At 46.1% G+C, this 13,187-nt stretch overlaps 1 protein-coding gene across 2 annotated transcripts in view; it reads left to right on the forward strand.

The window, feature by feature from the left end:
* Nucleotides 1-13,187, forward strand: part of FRMD4A (FERM domain containing 4A) — a 200,396-nt gene that overhangs the window by 57,040 nt on the left and 130,169 nt on the right. Inside the window, exon 1 of one of the 2 annotated variants that reach the window (XM_065743730.1) lies at nt 9,653-9,742. The exons of the other annotated variant lie outside the window; for it this stretch is intronic. The gene's annotated coding sequence lies outside the window, so the exon portion shown is untranslated. Of the gene's footprint in view, nt 1-9,652; nt 9,743-13,187 lie in introns of those variants that run through there. 2 annotated transcript variants of the gene reach the window in all.

Here is a 13,187-nt window from a genome sequence, read left to right on the forward strand (position 1 = left end):
GAGCAGATTTCCAGAAAAACGTCATCTATCATGAAATTCAGCACTCCTGTGTAGGGTCACTGTTACTGCAGAAAGGCAGCTGCCTCTGGAAGGAGGAGGAGAGGAAGAAGTGACTACAAGTGAGCTGGGGAATGGGAAAATTAGCATTTCTGGGGAAATAGAGCCACTGTCCCTCTGAGATGGTCCAAATGCACTAGGGATGGGTGACTTCATTCTGCCTATGTGCCCAGTTGATGGTCATAGACTTGGTCTTTGACTAAGCTATGGTCATAGAATAGTAGAATTGTAGAATGGCTTAGGTTGCAAAAGATCATAAAGATCAAGTTCCACTGACTTCTTGTGCCTAAAAATATGCATCTAACCAACATTAACTGCATATAACATACTGAATTGTTATAATAATAACAGTCCCAAAACGCTTAATCTGAAAATGCTTTAAATGTACTCAAAGTCTTATAAACAAAGATTGCAGTCACCATCATAGCATTCCTGCAAAGCCAAAAAAACAAACATTGCTCATTGTTGTGTATCCTAATTGCCATATAATGTATCTGTCTGACCTCTGGTATATGCCACTATACCTAATCTGAGAAAAAAAGATCCCCATTTTCTAAATAAAACAATCCCAATGAGTCAATGCAAAAAGTGTCAGCCTAGAAAATGTTGACTTACGTGTTATGCTGAAATCTGTATTAAATTCTTATGGTTTAATGACTTACAATTCACAGTTCTCCCAAGAGACAGGGAAGACTCGGATTATAGATGAGGATAGTGGGATAATGAGAGGCAAAACATCACAGAAATGGATAGAAGAGAACAGACCTCATCATAAACCCATTCTTCCCCATACTAAAAACATGCATCTAGTTTTCCATAGCCCAAAGACTGCAATGACATTACAGAGCTGCAGAAATTACAATTACAGTGGCCACTAAGCAATGATTTTGATGGTGGGTGAGCAATTGATGGAGTCAGTCAATCTTCAGAAATAAAATCCCTGTTGCTCTTTGCTTCTGGGAGAGAAGGTGATCATGAAGACATGCTTGCAAATTCTAGTTCTGAGTTAGGTTGGCCAGGTTAGACCCTTACCCAAAGTGGGAATTGGATGTTTAATGTTGATTTTATAGGAAACAGCATGCTGCCTGAAAACAGATGACTTCTAACACCTTTGGGAATTGATAAAAGGTTCTTCACCAGAGGGCAGTGGGCACAGCCCTAAGTTCAAGAAGTGTTTGGACAATTCTCTCAGACATAAGATTTGTATTTTGAGTGGTCCTGTGTGGTGCTGGAAGTTGGACTCCACAATCCTTGTGGGTCCCCTCCAACTTGAGATAGCCTACGATTCTATGATTCTACAGAGTGTCCTCAAAGCTGGCACTGAAATCCAAGGTTCCCCCTTTCCAAATAATATCCAGGCAGCATGGACTGCTCAGTCCATCAACAGGCCACTTCCAGTGTCTCCTGCCCCTTTCTTGGCTGGAGGTCTCCATGGCCCTGCGCAACCACCACTAGGCTTTGCAGAAACCTTGCTTGGAGCCAACTGCACAGGTCATGGGGCTCTCAGTAACCTGGCCATTGCCTACAGAGGGGAAATGAGCAACATTTATGGAGTGAATTAATCGAGCTCTTCAGTGTCCTTAGCTGAGGGTTAATAGTCTTGTGGTGTCTGTCCTGGACAGAGTATTGGAAGAGCTGGATGTTATTCCTGGTGTGCTTTGGTAATGAAAAGGAAATTGTGTTTGAATGAGCTGTAGAAGCCCATGCTCCCAGAGACTTCAGATACACAGCAATTAGACTCAAGTTAAACAATAAATCAAGTAACCCTGAGCCTTTGGCTCCAGAAGAGCACCATTATGATTATTGCTATGTTTATTTAGAAGATGCTCAGTCCATTCTAAATGTTTTCGTATTAAATGTAATTTGGGTGCTTGCTATTAAAGCAATTGACTGAGCCTAAATGCAAATACTATCGGTCAGATAAATATTTTCTGGCAAATGAAATCTGTTCATTGCACTTTTATGACACAAGAACTCACTTGCTCCTAGATTTATTTTGTTTGCTTCCTCTCTTTTCAAGGATTGCCTCATAAAGATTAAAAAAGCCAAAGCAAACCAAAGTGTAAAGTAGAAATCACTGATTAAACTGTCAGAAACGAAGCAGCCTTTGTTAATCACTGATTCATTAGCTGGGGGAAGAAGAAGGGTCTTGAGTTTGCACAAAGGCTTTGGTGTCACTAGGTATGTGATTTATTCCCAGATCTCTCTCCAATTTTCTGTGGGATCTTACCCAGGTAAATTGATCTCTCTATGGCTCCATTTTCCCATCTGTTCAGCCTAGGTAATGATCTAGCCTCAGAGACAGTGAAAACTTTCAATAAGGAGAAAAGGTTACCTTAAAAACCACACCTGCATCTGAAATTAGGCTACCCCCTGCTAGCACCGACAGCAGCTTTGGCTACAAAAATAATTACCTATGATAATCAGCTTTCCCTTACATTGTTTTGAGGGCAAGCAAAGGAGGAGTGAAAAATATTTCCAGAAACAGAAAAGTGTGTCTGAAAAGTAGCAGAAATTGGCAAGTAAGCTTGCAGAACATGTTGTTTCTATTGCTAAGACAGTCACTGGCTGTGTCACTTTAATATTGATCCCTTTTTTTTGAGAATGGCAGTTGGAAAAATATTTTTGCATAAGAAAGTAGAGAGGCTGAAATTCTTGTCAGGGCATTTGAAGTAGACATGAGCCTTTTTTAAATGTTGTAATTGAAACACTGTTTGGTTGGCTTCTGATACATATATTTTTTAATTCATTTTGCAAAAGTTAGTAATTATTTAAACATCCAGTGTTCTCAAGACTTCTGCAAAGTGTGTCACCCATAGTAATACAAAGCTTTCCCAACCAGTGTAAGTTTTGCGACCCACAGTAGAAGGCAGTGTAAAACTACTACAATATTCTTATCTGAAATCATGCAAAATAAAAATAGTACAAGAGCCAAATAAAAGATTTAGTTTGCTTTTCTTTTCCACGCAAAAGGAAATGCTTTATTATGCAGCTCCATCTGGGAGCTACATGTAGATTTCACTTAACAGGGGGTACGTTGCTGGGCCCAGAGAGCTCAGCTGACTCATTTTGTGTTCTTCACAATTACCTTTGCTGCCTTTCACCACCTGAGAATGCTCCTGGGTGACTAGATGTGACACCTGAGGAAAGGGTGAGGAGAACCTCCTCTTGCTTCAGCCTTGTTCTCAGTTATTTGCCATTTAATCAGTGGTTTCCCACATACAGATGGAAGTGGTCCACTTGCCTTTGTAGGAATTAGATTTCCTCATATTGTATGCATTTCGTTTCTTTCTGCATCACGTCAATGGTCTGAAGGCATCTCTCCAGGCCTCAGTTGCCAACAACGTGACTGGTTTCTAGTTTTTTTCAAAAACAAACCTATCCATCTTCTCCAGCAGCCCCTGCTCTTCTCCCCTGGGGTAAGGCCTTCTCACTTACCACTATGTAGTCCATTTTAGGGACAGAAGAGGCCCTTCTCACATTCACACCTTTCTGTATTACTCTGCTTTCAGGACATTTCAGGTGAAAATTGAGATACTCTGTCTCCTCCATCCCATAGGAGCTTTGGTGTGAAAGAGTTCCTATCACAGAGAGGAAACCCCAACCCTTTCTATTCATGCAGAAGCAAGAACATGGATGGCTCCCAGAACTTTCCATGTAGAAGGTTTCCTTATGTCTTCTCCAAGCTCACAGGTCTGGATGGGTGCAAAGCGTGAGGAGACCACAAGAACTACCCCTTACCCTTGTGTCACCCCAGAAAGGAGGTTGTCTTTAGTCCCTTGTGCACACTTCAGCTGTTCACTTTGTTTGGTCTCTTGAATGGCAGGATTATCTAACTGGGACACGGGTGACCTACATGTGACTTGTGTCCCTCTCTCAGCCCCAGGCCGGAGCTGCAGGCAGCAGACAGGATTTGTGACCCACCGTCCATTTTGACTGCCTTGTGAAGACCCAATTTTATAAATAGACCAGCTCAGCTTCATTTGAGCTATCTAATGGTTCAGTGTCCTCCCAGCATGCACTTTCTTCACCTAATGAATGGGGATTTATTGCACTGACTCTTTGGGAATGGCAAGGTCTGCCTTCTTCCCTCTTCAGCTCTTAGAGATCCTTTAAGCCTGTGAGAAAATTAATCAGATGCCCCAGAGGCTTATTTTGTCCAAAGCTAAATTCCTGTTTCTTCCACTCCCTCCTCCCTTTGTGCCCCAATTACTTAAGGGATTGTCCTGGAAATTAATGAAAGCATGGCAGTGGGAAATAACACCCACAGTTCAGCTCAGAAGTGAAGCAGCTCAGTGGAAGGCTTAATTAGAAACAACTCGTGCTCCACACAGCAAATTTGGAGATATTCCAGTTTGAAGTGTGCTGTGCCATGACAGTTGTTATTGCTCTTCCAGTTATATGAGTCAAGTCTTGCTGCTGAGTGATGGCATTTTGCATTTCTGAATGAGTTCCATTGTGGTTTTGACCTGGTTTCCAAAGTTGTCAGCACAAGCTATCTCAAGGACGTAGCTCATCCCAGAAGAAAAATGAGGTGATGGGGACAGATTCAGCAGAGGAAGAGACAGCTCTTCGTCTCTCTCACTGGCTGTGGTCTGTGGAAATGGAAAAGTGGTGGCCTGGAAGAGTGGCTGGGTTACATCATTAGTGGCTGGACTCAGCTTCTGCTTCCTAGAGTTGAGACATCCGTTAGATGGAGGCCACAGCTCTGTACTGTGTTCAGCTTTGGGCCCCTCACTACAAGAAAGACTCTGAGGCTCTGGAGCATGTCAAGAGAAGGGCAGTGAAGCTGTGAAGAGTCTGGAGCACAAGTCTGATGGGGAGTGGCTGAGGGAACTTGGATTGTTCAGTCTGGAGAAGTAGAGGTTCATGGGAGACCTTATCACTCTATACACCTCCATGAAAGTGGATTGTGTGTGTGTGGGTTTGGTGGGGCAGTGGCCTCTTCTCCCAGGAAATAGCCATAGGATGAGAGGGAATGGTCTCAAGTTGTGTCAAGGGAGGTTCAAGTTGGAAATTAGGAAAAAATCCTTCTCAGAAAGAGTGATGATGCACTGGCACAGGCTGCCCAGGGAGGTGGGGGAGTCACCGTCAGGGAGGTGTTCAAGAGACATGTAGATGTGGCACTGAGGGATATGGTTAGTGGGCGTTGTGGGGATGGATGGATGACTGGACTAGATGATCTTGTGGTCTTTTCCAACATTAATGATTCTGTGATTCTCTGTTTGTTTGTTTTTTAAGTTTTTGAGGTTTTCCTACCTTTTACTGCCACTCAAAAAGTACAAGTTATGCAATCAATAAAAGTTAGACCCTCAAACACCTCCCACAGGTGGCTGGCAGTTAGATACCTTCAGCATATCCTAAATGTTCTTTGAAAGCCTCCTCCTCGACTTCCGTGGGTCTCTGATGCGCCATAGGGAGAACAACGTTGACTTCTGTAAAGCACTGCACTGCTTATGGATGCAAATCACTGTCTTAGTGTGAATATTACTTCATGACATGACATCTCCTCCAACTCGTTAGTGCTAATTAATGCAGTTCAAGGATAGACAATATTCATTAAGCCTTTCTGAAAACGCAAGAAATGTTCATGTAACAGCTCACACATTCTGAAGGCACCATAATCCTATCATCATGTTTTCTGTTTCTCTGTAAAATATTTTAGTACTTTAATCTTTGCTAAGGAGAGTGGAAGTGAATTGTCAACAGCAGTTCTTCAGCACAAGGCCATGGTGTTTGTTCCTTGCTTTGTTATCAGGAGCCAACAAAAGGAATCAGCCTGTTGTTATTTTGGCACATAGGCATCTGGTTACTGGAGGCTTCCCTCTGTGTATATGAAAGCTAAATATTTGGGTTACTATTGTCTCTTTGGGTCATGCCATGATACAGAGCAGCTTGGAAGAGATGCAGCTATCGCCTGCTTCTAATCATTGTAATGACAGCAGCTCTGCTACCTCCAGAGTAAATGTTAGTTACTGGGTTGTATTGTTTGGGTATTGACAGATACAGAGACCTTGTGAAATTACAGAAGCTCCTTGAAGAAAAACACTCTTGCTGCTGCTGAATTACAGCTAGGATGTTAAGAGAGGAGGTGAATGCTTTTTTTGAGTGTGTGTGTGCGTGTGTGTATGTGTGTTTTTCCTGAAAAGATACTGTTGAGGAAACCTGAATTGCAGCATGTATCTGGGAGAGGAAGAAGGGGAGAGCAAGCTCTGGGTAGCACGAGGTATTGCCTCTACACTGCACTGCAGACAACCTGCAGGCTTTAATCAGACTGGGGTGGGCTTTGAGGTCTACATCCACTCTGAGTTTCTGTTTCTTTCTACATATAGACATAGAAACATCTGCAAATGTTGGTCTGCAGCCCTCACAGACCCTCTCTTCCACCCTGCTGCCCTTGTGGCTTGAGGAAATACCCTACTACTATGGAATTAGCCCAGATCTGGCCAGGGTATTTCTGGGAAGACAAACAGTGAACCAAAGAGTAGATATAGAGAGAGTTTCTAATCCTATTCTGGGAGAAAAACAACCCTGTCTAGTTTCTTTTTTTTTTTTTTTTACAGACCCTTGGTAGAAACAGTGCTCTATTTCTTCCATTTTGTAACAAACATTTCCAAGTTCTTTGCTAGACCCATAGTATACTATTTTTACTCAGAACAGTAATTTATTTTTATTACAAATATTTCATCATGAATTAGAGGATTAAGGAAATGTGAAATTGGGCCATGACCCAGGTCCTTCCTTATTGCTGCCAATGTCCCCAGAGGTGCTGGAGGATCCACTGGAATCGCACAGATACACTTTGGATGTAGTTGGATATTCTTTATACCTCTAGTGGACAAACCCACCAGAAAGCCAGCTCCTCAGGAGGCATGATAAAGGATGCTCTGTGGTTGCCTCCAGACTTGTCCAAAACTCATGCCTGTTTAACAAGGCTTAGTGCTGAGGGGAAAGGCTGAACTCTTGCTAGAAACATGTAGTTCCAAGCCAAGCCTAATGCAGCACCCCCCATACCTGCACTGAAAGATGGAAATTGAAGCTCTGGGCAGACAAAGCCTTGCTTTCCAGCTTTTTATGCAATGCATGAAGCAAATTAGTTTCCAATTAGAGGCTTCCAATCTCTTGCTGCTACTTTAATCCTCCAGGTGAGCTCTTTAACCACCAGCTGGATAACACTATACCACACCCCAGCTTCACTCTGGGTTTGGAGGCAGAACCTGCCACAGAAAAAGGGGTTAAGGAAGGATAATGTGTGCCGTTCAGTGACAGGTGGGGAAATTGCCTTGGGGCTTTGCTGCATGGTGGTTTCCCAAGGGCAAAGCCCATGGCCTTGGCATACTCCTGTTCCAAAACAAGCACAAGCAGGCACCTGCATGGTGAGCACTCCTTTGAAGCAGCTTTGCCTCCTGTTTTAGTGCCAGAGCCTAAAAATGCAATTCTTCATTGCTGGTTCCAAGCAGCATTCAAGATCTGAGCTGAACCATAGCAGGCTTTTAGGCTTACATGATCTTCTCTGCATCCACCACTGAAGATGGGAGAACCTGCTGGAGGTTTATCATGACCTCAGCTGAAGGAAAAGAGCAACACAGAATTTAGGAGACAACTTTAAGTTTTTCCCCTGCTTGAAATTACTGGGTTAAAATTCCAGGATGTTCTGAAATTTGTGTTTTGCTGGTTTGTCCCTCATGGCTACTTTGTGGATTGACATAGACCAGGAGTGCATGGACTCCATAAACCCTAACAGGACACAGCTTTACTCTTGCAATGTAGCCCTCCTCCCTTTTCTTTTCATGGGGCAGAGATGGGCATCTGCTGCCTCCTGTCACCACATCCTGACCTTAGATGGCCTCCAGAGCAGAGCTGGGACACCTCAGCCACTTGCTCTTAACCATCAGCAGCCAGAGCTACATCTATATTTAGCCCTTAAACCAAAGCCAGATACTGGCTGGAGTGAGCTGGACAGGAGAGCCTGTCTGTGGTTACATTTGTGACTCCGTTTTATGTCTGTGTCCTTAAAGAAAGTGGAGAGAATTGTGCTGATGTTAAAATTTTTTTGACTGTTGCACCCAAAACCACTTTGCAGCCACTCAGGTATGTTGCAGAAGAGCAGATGTCAGGGTCTGCATCATCTCTTGGCATGGTCTTTGCTTTCAGTCTGAGAGCGGATCAAACCCATGAACACCTCTAGCTAAATCAGACTCCCAGATCTGCCCACCACCATTCTAGGAGAGTGGCTGGACCTCCTTCCTATAGGACAAATAGGAAATTTTTTGTTTCTCCTTGACTAAGAACAAATGAAGGAAAGGCTTCACCTGCCAGCCTCCGCTCCCAGAGAAGATCATTATCTGGCCAGACCATGCCTAAACATGGCACAATGGCACCCTCATGTTTTTGACTCTTGGGAGCAACCCCAGGCCCAGAAAGAAAGCTCTGATGGGAATGCAAAGTGATGACAAGTCAGAGCCATACCCATGGGCATTGCAGCATGGGTGCTTCTTGATGTACTTGTCTGAATCTGCTAACCAGCAATTTTTCCTTACCAGTAGGCAAGCATGCATTTTTGACTGGGACAAGAGGTAATGGTTTTAAGTTGTGTCAAGGGAATTTTGTGCTGGATATGAAGAAAAAAATTATCCTCAGGAGGGGTGGTGAGGCATTGTCACAGGCTGCCCAAAAAAGGTGGGGGTATCACTGTCCGTGGAGGTGTTCAAGACAGTGGTAGATGTGGCACTGAGTGCCAATGTTAGTGGGCATGGTGGGGATGGTTGGACTAGATGATCTTAGACGTCTCTTCCAAGCTTAATGATTCTATCATACTATGACTGAGTTAATTAATAAATAACTATATCCTTGCCATTGCTAGTGCAATCAGTAGGGATTCTTTACTGTCAGTTAGCATCCTCCACTGCTCCATCCCATCACAAACTTCATCCTCTCCTAGTTGTGAGTGCAGAGGGAATCTGTAGCAGGGAATGGACACATCAGCCTGCTCACCCTGTGGCACCCTGGTCACTTGCTACCTTCCTCTTCCCCCCCAGCCAGGGCTGTGTGTGCACTTGGAGAATCCCCCCTATTCTCCTTGCAAGGTGTCCACACGTGGGTTTGAGAGGGGTGAAAGCTAGCATCCCCACTCCCTTCCATTCCTTCATCTCACTATCCTGTCCTCCTTCCACCCCTCCATCCCTCCATCCTGCTATTCCTCCATCCCGCTATCCTCCCCCTCCTCCCAGAAGAGAGGGGAGCCCAGATGTCGGCGGGCCCTAGCTGGGTTCATCTGCTTCACATGACCCAGCGCCAACTGCTGCTCGCTGCCCTCCTCCCGCCTTCCTCCTCCTTCCTCCCCCTCCTCCTCCTCCTCCTCCCTCCTCTCCCACTCCAATCTCGCAGCGCAGTGGCGGTTGTGCAGAAACCGGGTGCCGGAGGCTGGCAAGCGGGGAAAGGAAGGGGAAAGCGGTCTGCAGCGTCACAGAGCGGAGCATGGGGAGAAGCAGTTGCCCACAGCTCCGTTCCTAGGGAGGCCGGGGACCCTGTGGAGGGCAGCGGGGAAGAGAGGAAGGGCTGTGGAGCCGCCGAGGAGGTGCGAGAGATGGATGCGAGGCGATAGCACCGCGGCCTCCAACGCTGCCGCATCGGGATGCTCTCAGCCCCGGAGCGGAGCTGAGGAGCCGCCGAGGGACGGGAGAAGGTAACGGGGTCTTTGTCTGCAGCAGGGAGGCCCCGGGGTTCCCTTCCAGCCCCAACCCCACAGGGAAACCCAAGCCGCAGTGCACGAGCGGCTCCACGCCCCCTCTCTCCATTTATCTGAAATGGAGAGAAATGCTCTGCCCTTTGATTTCCTTCTCTGTTCCGCCCATCAGTTAAAAAAAATAAAAATGAATCAACCTTGAATGTGGTGTTCGAGTAACAGAGAAGAGCTGGGCAACTAGGTTTCCAGGGCTGTGGATTTTTGGGTTGAGGGTGTGGGGGAGAAGGGTTGGTGTGCGATTTTCCTCCCCGATCTGGATGCTTGTCCCTGCTAAGATGGACTGCTCCTTCCCTTTCCAAATGGCTGCAGCAAGTTTAACACAGAGCCGGGGGCTTCACAAGGGGTAAATCCCACGGCATGTTTTTTTCCTTCCCTTGTGCACCTTCGGCTATATCGGGGCAGAAAAGTTGCTGCAGATCCAGGGTTAGAAAAGACAAATAAATGGCTGTATTTCTGAGCAATGCCCGTCTGGGTGTATCTGCACGCCTGGCAGACACGCTCCGCGGAAGGAGGGTTCCTCGGCCTCATTGTTAGCCCCCTTGCTGCTGGGGAGGGCATGAGAAAAGTTGTTTCAAGCCTCCGTGTAAAATTTCCAGGGGAGACAATTGTTTCTAATAATAGCCCTGGCAGCGGTTTAGCGATGGAGCACACGCAGATGCGGGAGTGAGCGGGCAGATCTCCTCTCTCAGTCAAGCTGGGTCACGGGGAAATCAAACCCCCAGCTCAGTGCTTCGGTTTGGGGTTTTAAAACCTCATCCTGATTAAAACCTTGGCACCGCTCTCCCCTTCCGCCGGGAAGGAGGTGTGGTGCCTGCTCACCACACGCGGCGGCACTACGGAGGGGTTGGATCTCAGCTCTGCTGCTGCTGCTGGAAACCAGTGTGTCTCCATCCCACTGCTCTGTACTGGACCCCAGGGTCTGATGAGCATCTCCCACCCATGTGGGGCCGGCACTGATGTGGGTGGTTGTGCCATTTTTTCTGCCTGCCGGGCACCAAAGAGGTTTTGGTGGAGCTAAAATTGTCCTAACTAGCCTCTTCCTCCTTGAACCCCTAATACTAACCCTGACCAGGCAGTGGCTCACCTGGCTGGCTTAGAGTCACAGAATCTTAGAATGTCTTGGGCTGGAAAGGACCTTAAAGATCATCTAGTTCTTGGTGGCTCCAAGCTGCTTGTGCTGACTTTTCTGGAGTAACTTACCAATAGCTTCCAAAAAGATGAAACAAGTAGTGATTTAAGGAGGTTTTAATTTGATTTGCAGCAGCTGATGCGCTGGCCTCAGTGCACAGGAGTTATTGGGGGTTTGTCTTTTCCAGGCAACACAAACTCTGTTTCTGTGTGCATGTGATATCTTGAACCCCACTGCCAGGCCATGGGAGGATTTAGGGTTTGGTTTAAGGAAAACCATAGATGGAATATCCTCAGGCTGTGGGGGATGCTTTTGTCTTGGGATCCCTTTATTCAAGGCCATGAGTGCTGGAGTCAGGTGGGGTTGTGCCTTGTGTCACAGAGAGCTGTTTTTCCTTTCTCCCCTGGTATACAGTTCCTGGTGGGCTCGTTGTGTATCTGAACTCATTACTGCATTAACAGTGTGAACTGGTATTTGGTGATACCATGATCACAGTGTTGCATCACTCAGGACCATAGGGCAGTGTAGTACTGCGTGGTGCAAAGAGGATTTTCTGCAGAGATCATGTTGTATTGTTCAGCAAAGCTTCAGTTAGTGCACTGGGTGTTATCACCAAGGACATGGGTCCAGGAAGGACATTTTGAGTCATGGAATCTCAACCCATACCGTCACAGGTTATTACAGCCATACACATCCTCCTTGTTGCTACTGTTGCTTACTGTATAAAAGCAGAAGACCTGAAGGCGGTTTAAAGGACAGCAAAGTACAACTGTATGGGGAGAAAAGTATATATAGGAGAGAGCTAGAAAGGTGCTGTGGTGAGACTGAAGTATTGAGAATCAGCCTGGAAGGAGAGCAAAGGAGAAGTAAGGGTCATGAGTTGCTGGGAGGCTGAGACCCTCAGGGAAAGTACAGAGGGAAAGTGTTGATCCAGCACCAACTGGGTTTGGGGTCAGGGCTCAGAAGTGTCCCCTGGAGCTGCAGTAAGGCACTGAGTGACCCACTTCTCACCAGTGACACAGGTATCAACCATAGTAAACTGCCCATAAAGCCATGCTCACACTCAGTTCTCAGGGTCTGGAGGCATCTTACATTCAAAGCAGAACAGGTGATGATAGCTCCCTGAGGTTCCAGGCTTCACTGCAGGATGGGGTATACTGGGGGGTACAGATGGATCCCAAGGTCAACCTCTGGCCATCCTTGCTGGCTTGCTCCCTCCAACAGCAGGAGAGCAGCTTGCCCTGCAGCCCCAGCCCCAGGGCCCAGCAGTCTGGCAAGGCTAAGCTGTTGTTGAATTGCTTGCAAGCCCCCTCCAGGTCTGCTGCCCAAGCTGTCCCAGCCTCTTCCAGGGAATCTGGCTTCCAAGCCAGCAGCAGATTGCTCAGCATGGCCTCGGGGACCACCACAGCTGATAACATCCCTTGTTATTTCCCCTTCTCCTAGAATTTTAACAACTTAATCCTCAACACAGCTATAAATCTCAATATGTCCTATTTCCTGGAAAACCACAAACAACTTTCCAAAGCTACACAATTATTTGGAGTGCCTGTCTTTTGCTCTGGAGATGAATTCCACTAAGGGTCCAAAACGATTTCTGCTACTTTCCTCTCTGGTCCTTCTCTCTGAGCAGAGGTTTGATTGGCTCCAAGCTTCTGGGGGCACTTTTATGTCGATGAAGCCCTGTGCCTAATGCTAGGTGCAACTCCATGCAGTGGGAATTCAGTCTTTTCCCAACTTTAAATTGCAAAGGAGACCAGAGGAGCAGGCACAGATTGATTCCCAGTGCCATTAATGATGTTCTAGTTTAGGATTTCCTCCAGGTTCCTTTTCCATCCAACACACTGCCCTTCTTCTCTTGTCCTGAGCTGCTGTGTGATGTTCTCAGGTGGTGTTTAACAGCTGCTGTGTTCCACCCTCAAGAAATGGGTAGCAAAATGCCTTTTTCATCCCCTGCCTGGGGGATGTGATGTTGCCTAATGTAGTAATCTGAGGGACAAGTTTTTGTGGGCACGATTGTGATGGGTGGATGTCTGGACTAGATGATCTTATTGGCCTTTTCCGACCTTTATGATTCTATGGAAAAGATGCTAAGCCACCAACAAGGGAAGTGAATTGTCCCTTTTAAATTCACCTTAAAATGTCCACTGAAAATCTCCTAGAAAGCTGCAAAATAATAATAATAATAATAATTAAAAAAAAAGGTCAACACTCCCATTTTGGGCTACAGAAGTCCTTTGAGTGCACAGTTCTATATGT

Source organism: Cyrtonyx montezumae, unplaced genomic scaffold, assembly GCF_038088225.1.
Source record: "Cyrtonyx montezumae isolate F1298 unplaced genomic scaffold, pur_monq_1.0 scaffold_3, whole genome shotgun sequence".
Taxonomy (NCBI): Eukaryota; Metazoa; Chordata; class Aves; order Galliformes; family Odontophoridae; genus Cyrtonyx; species Cyrtonyx montezumae.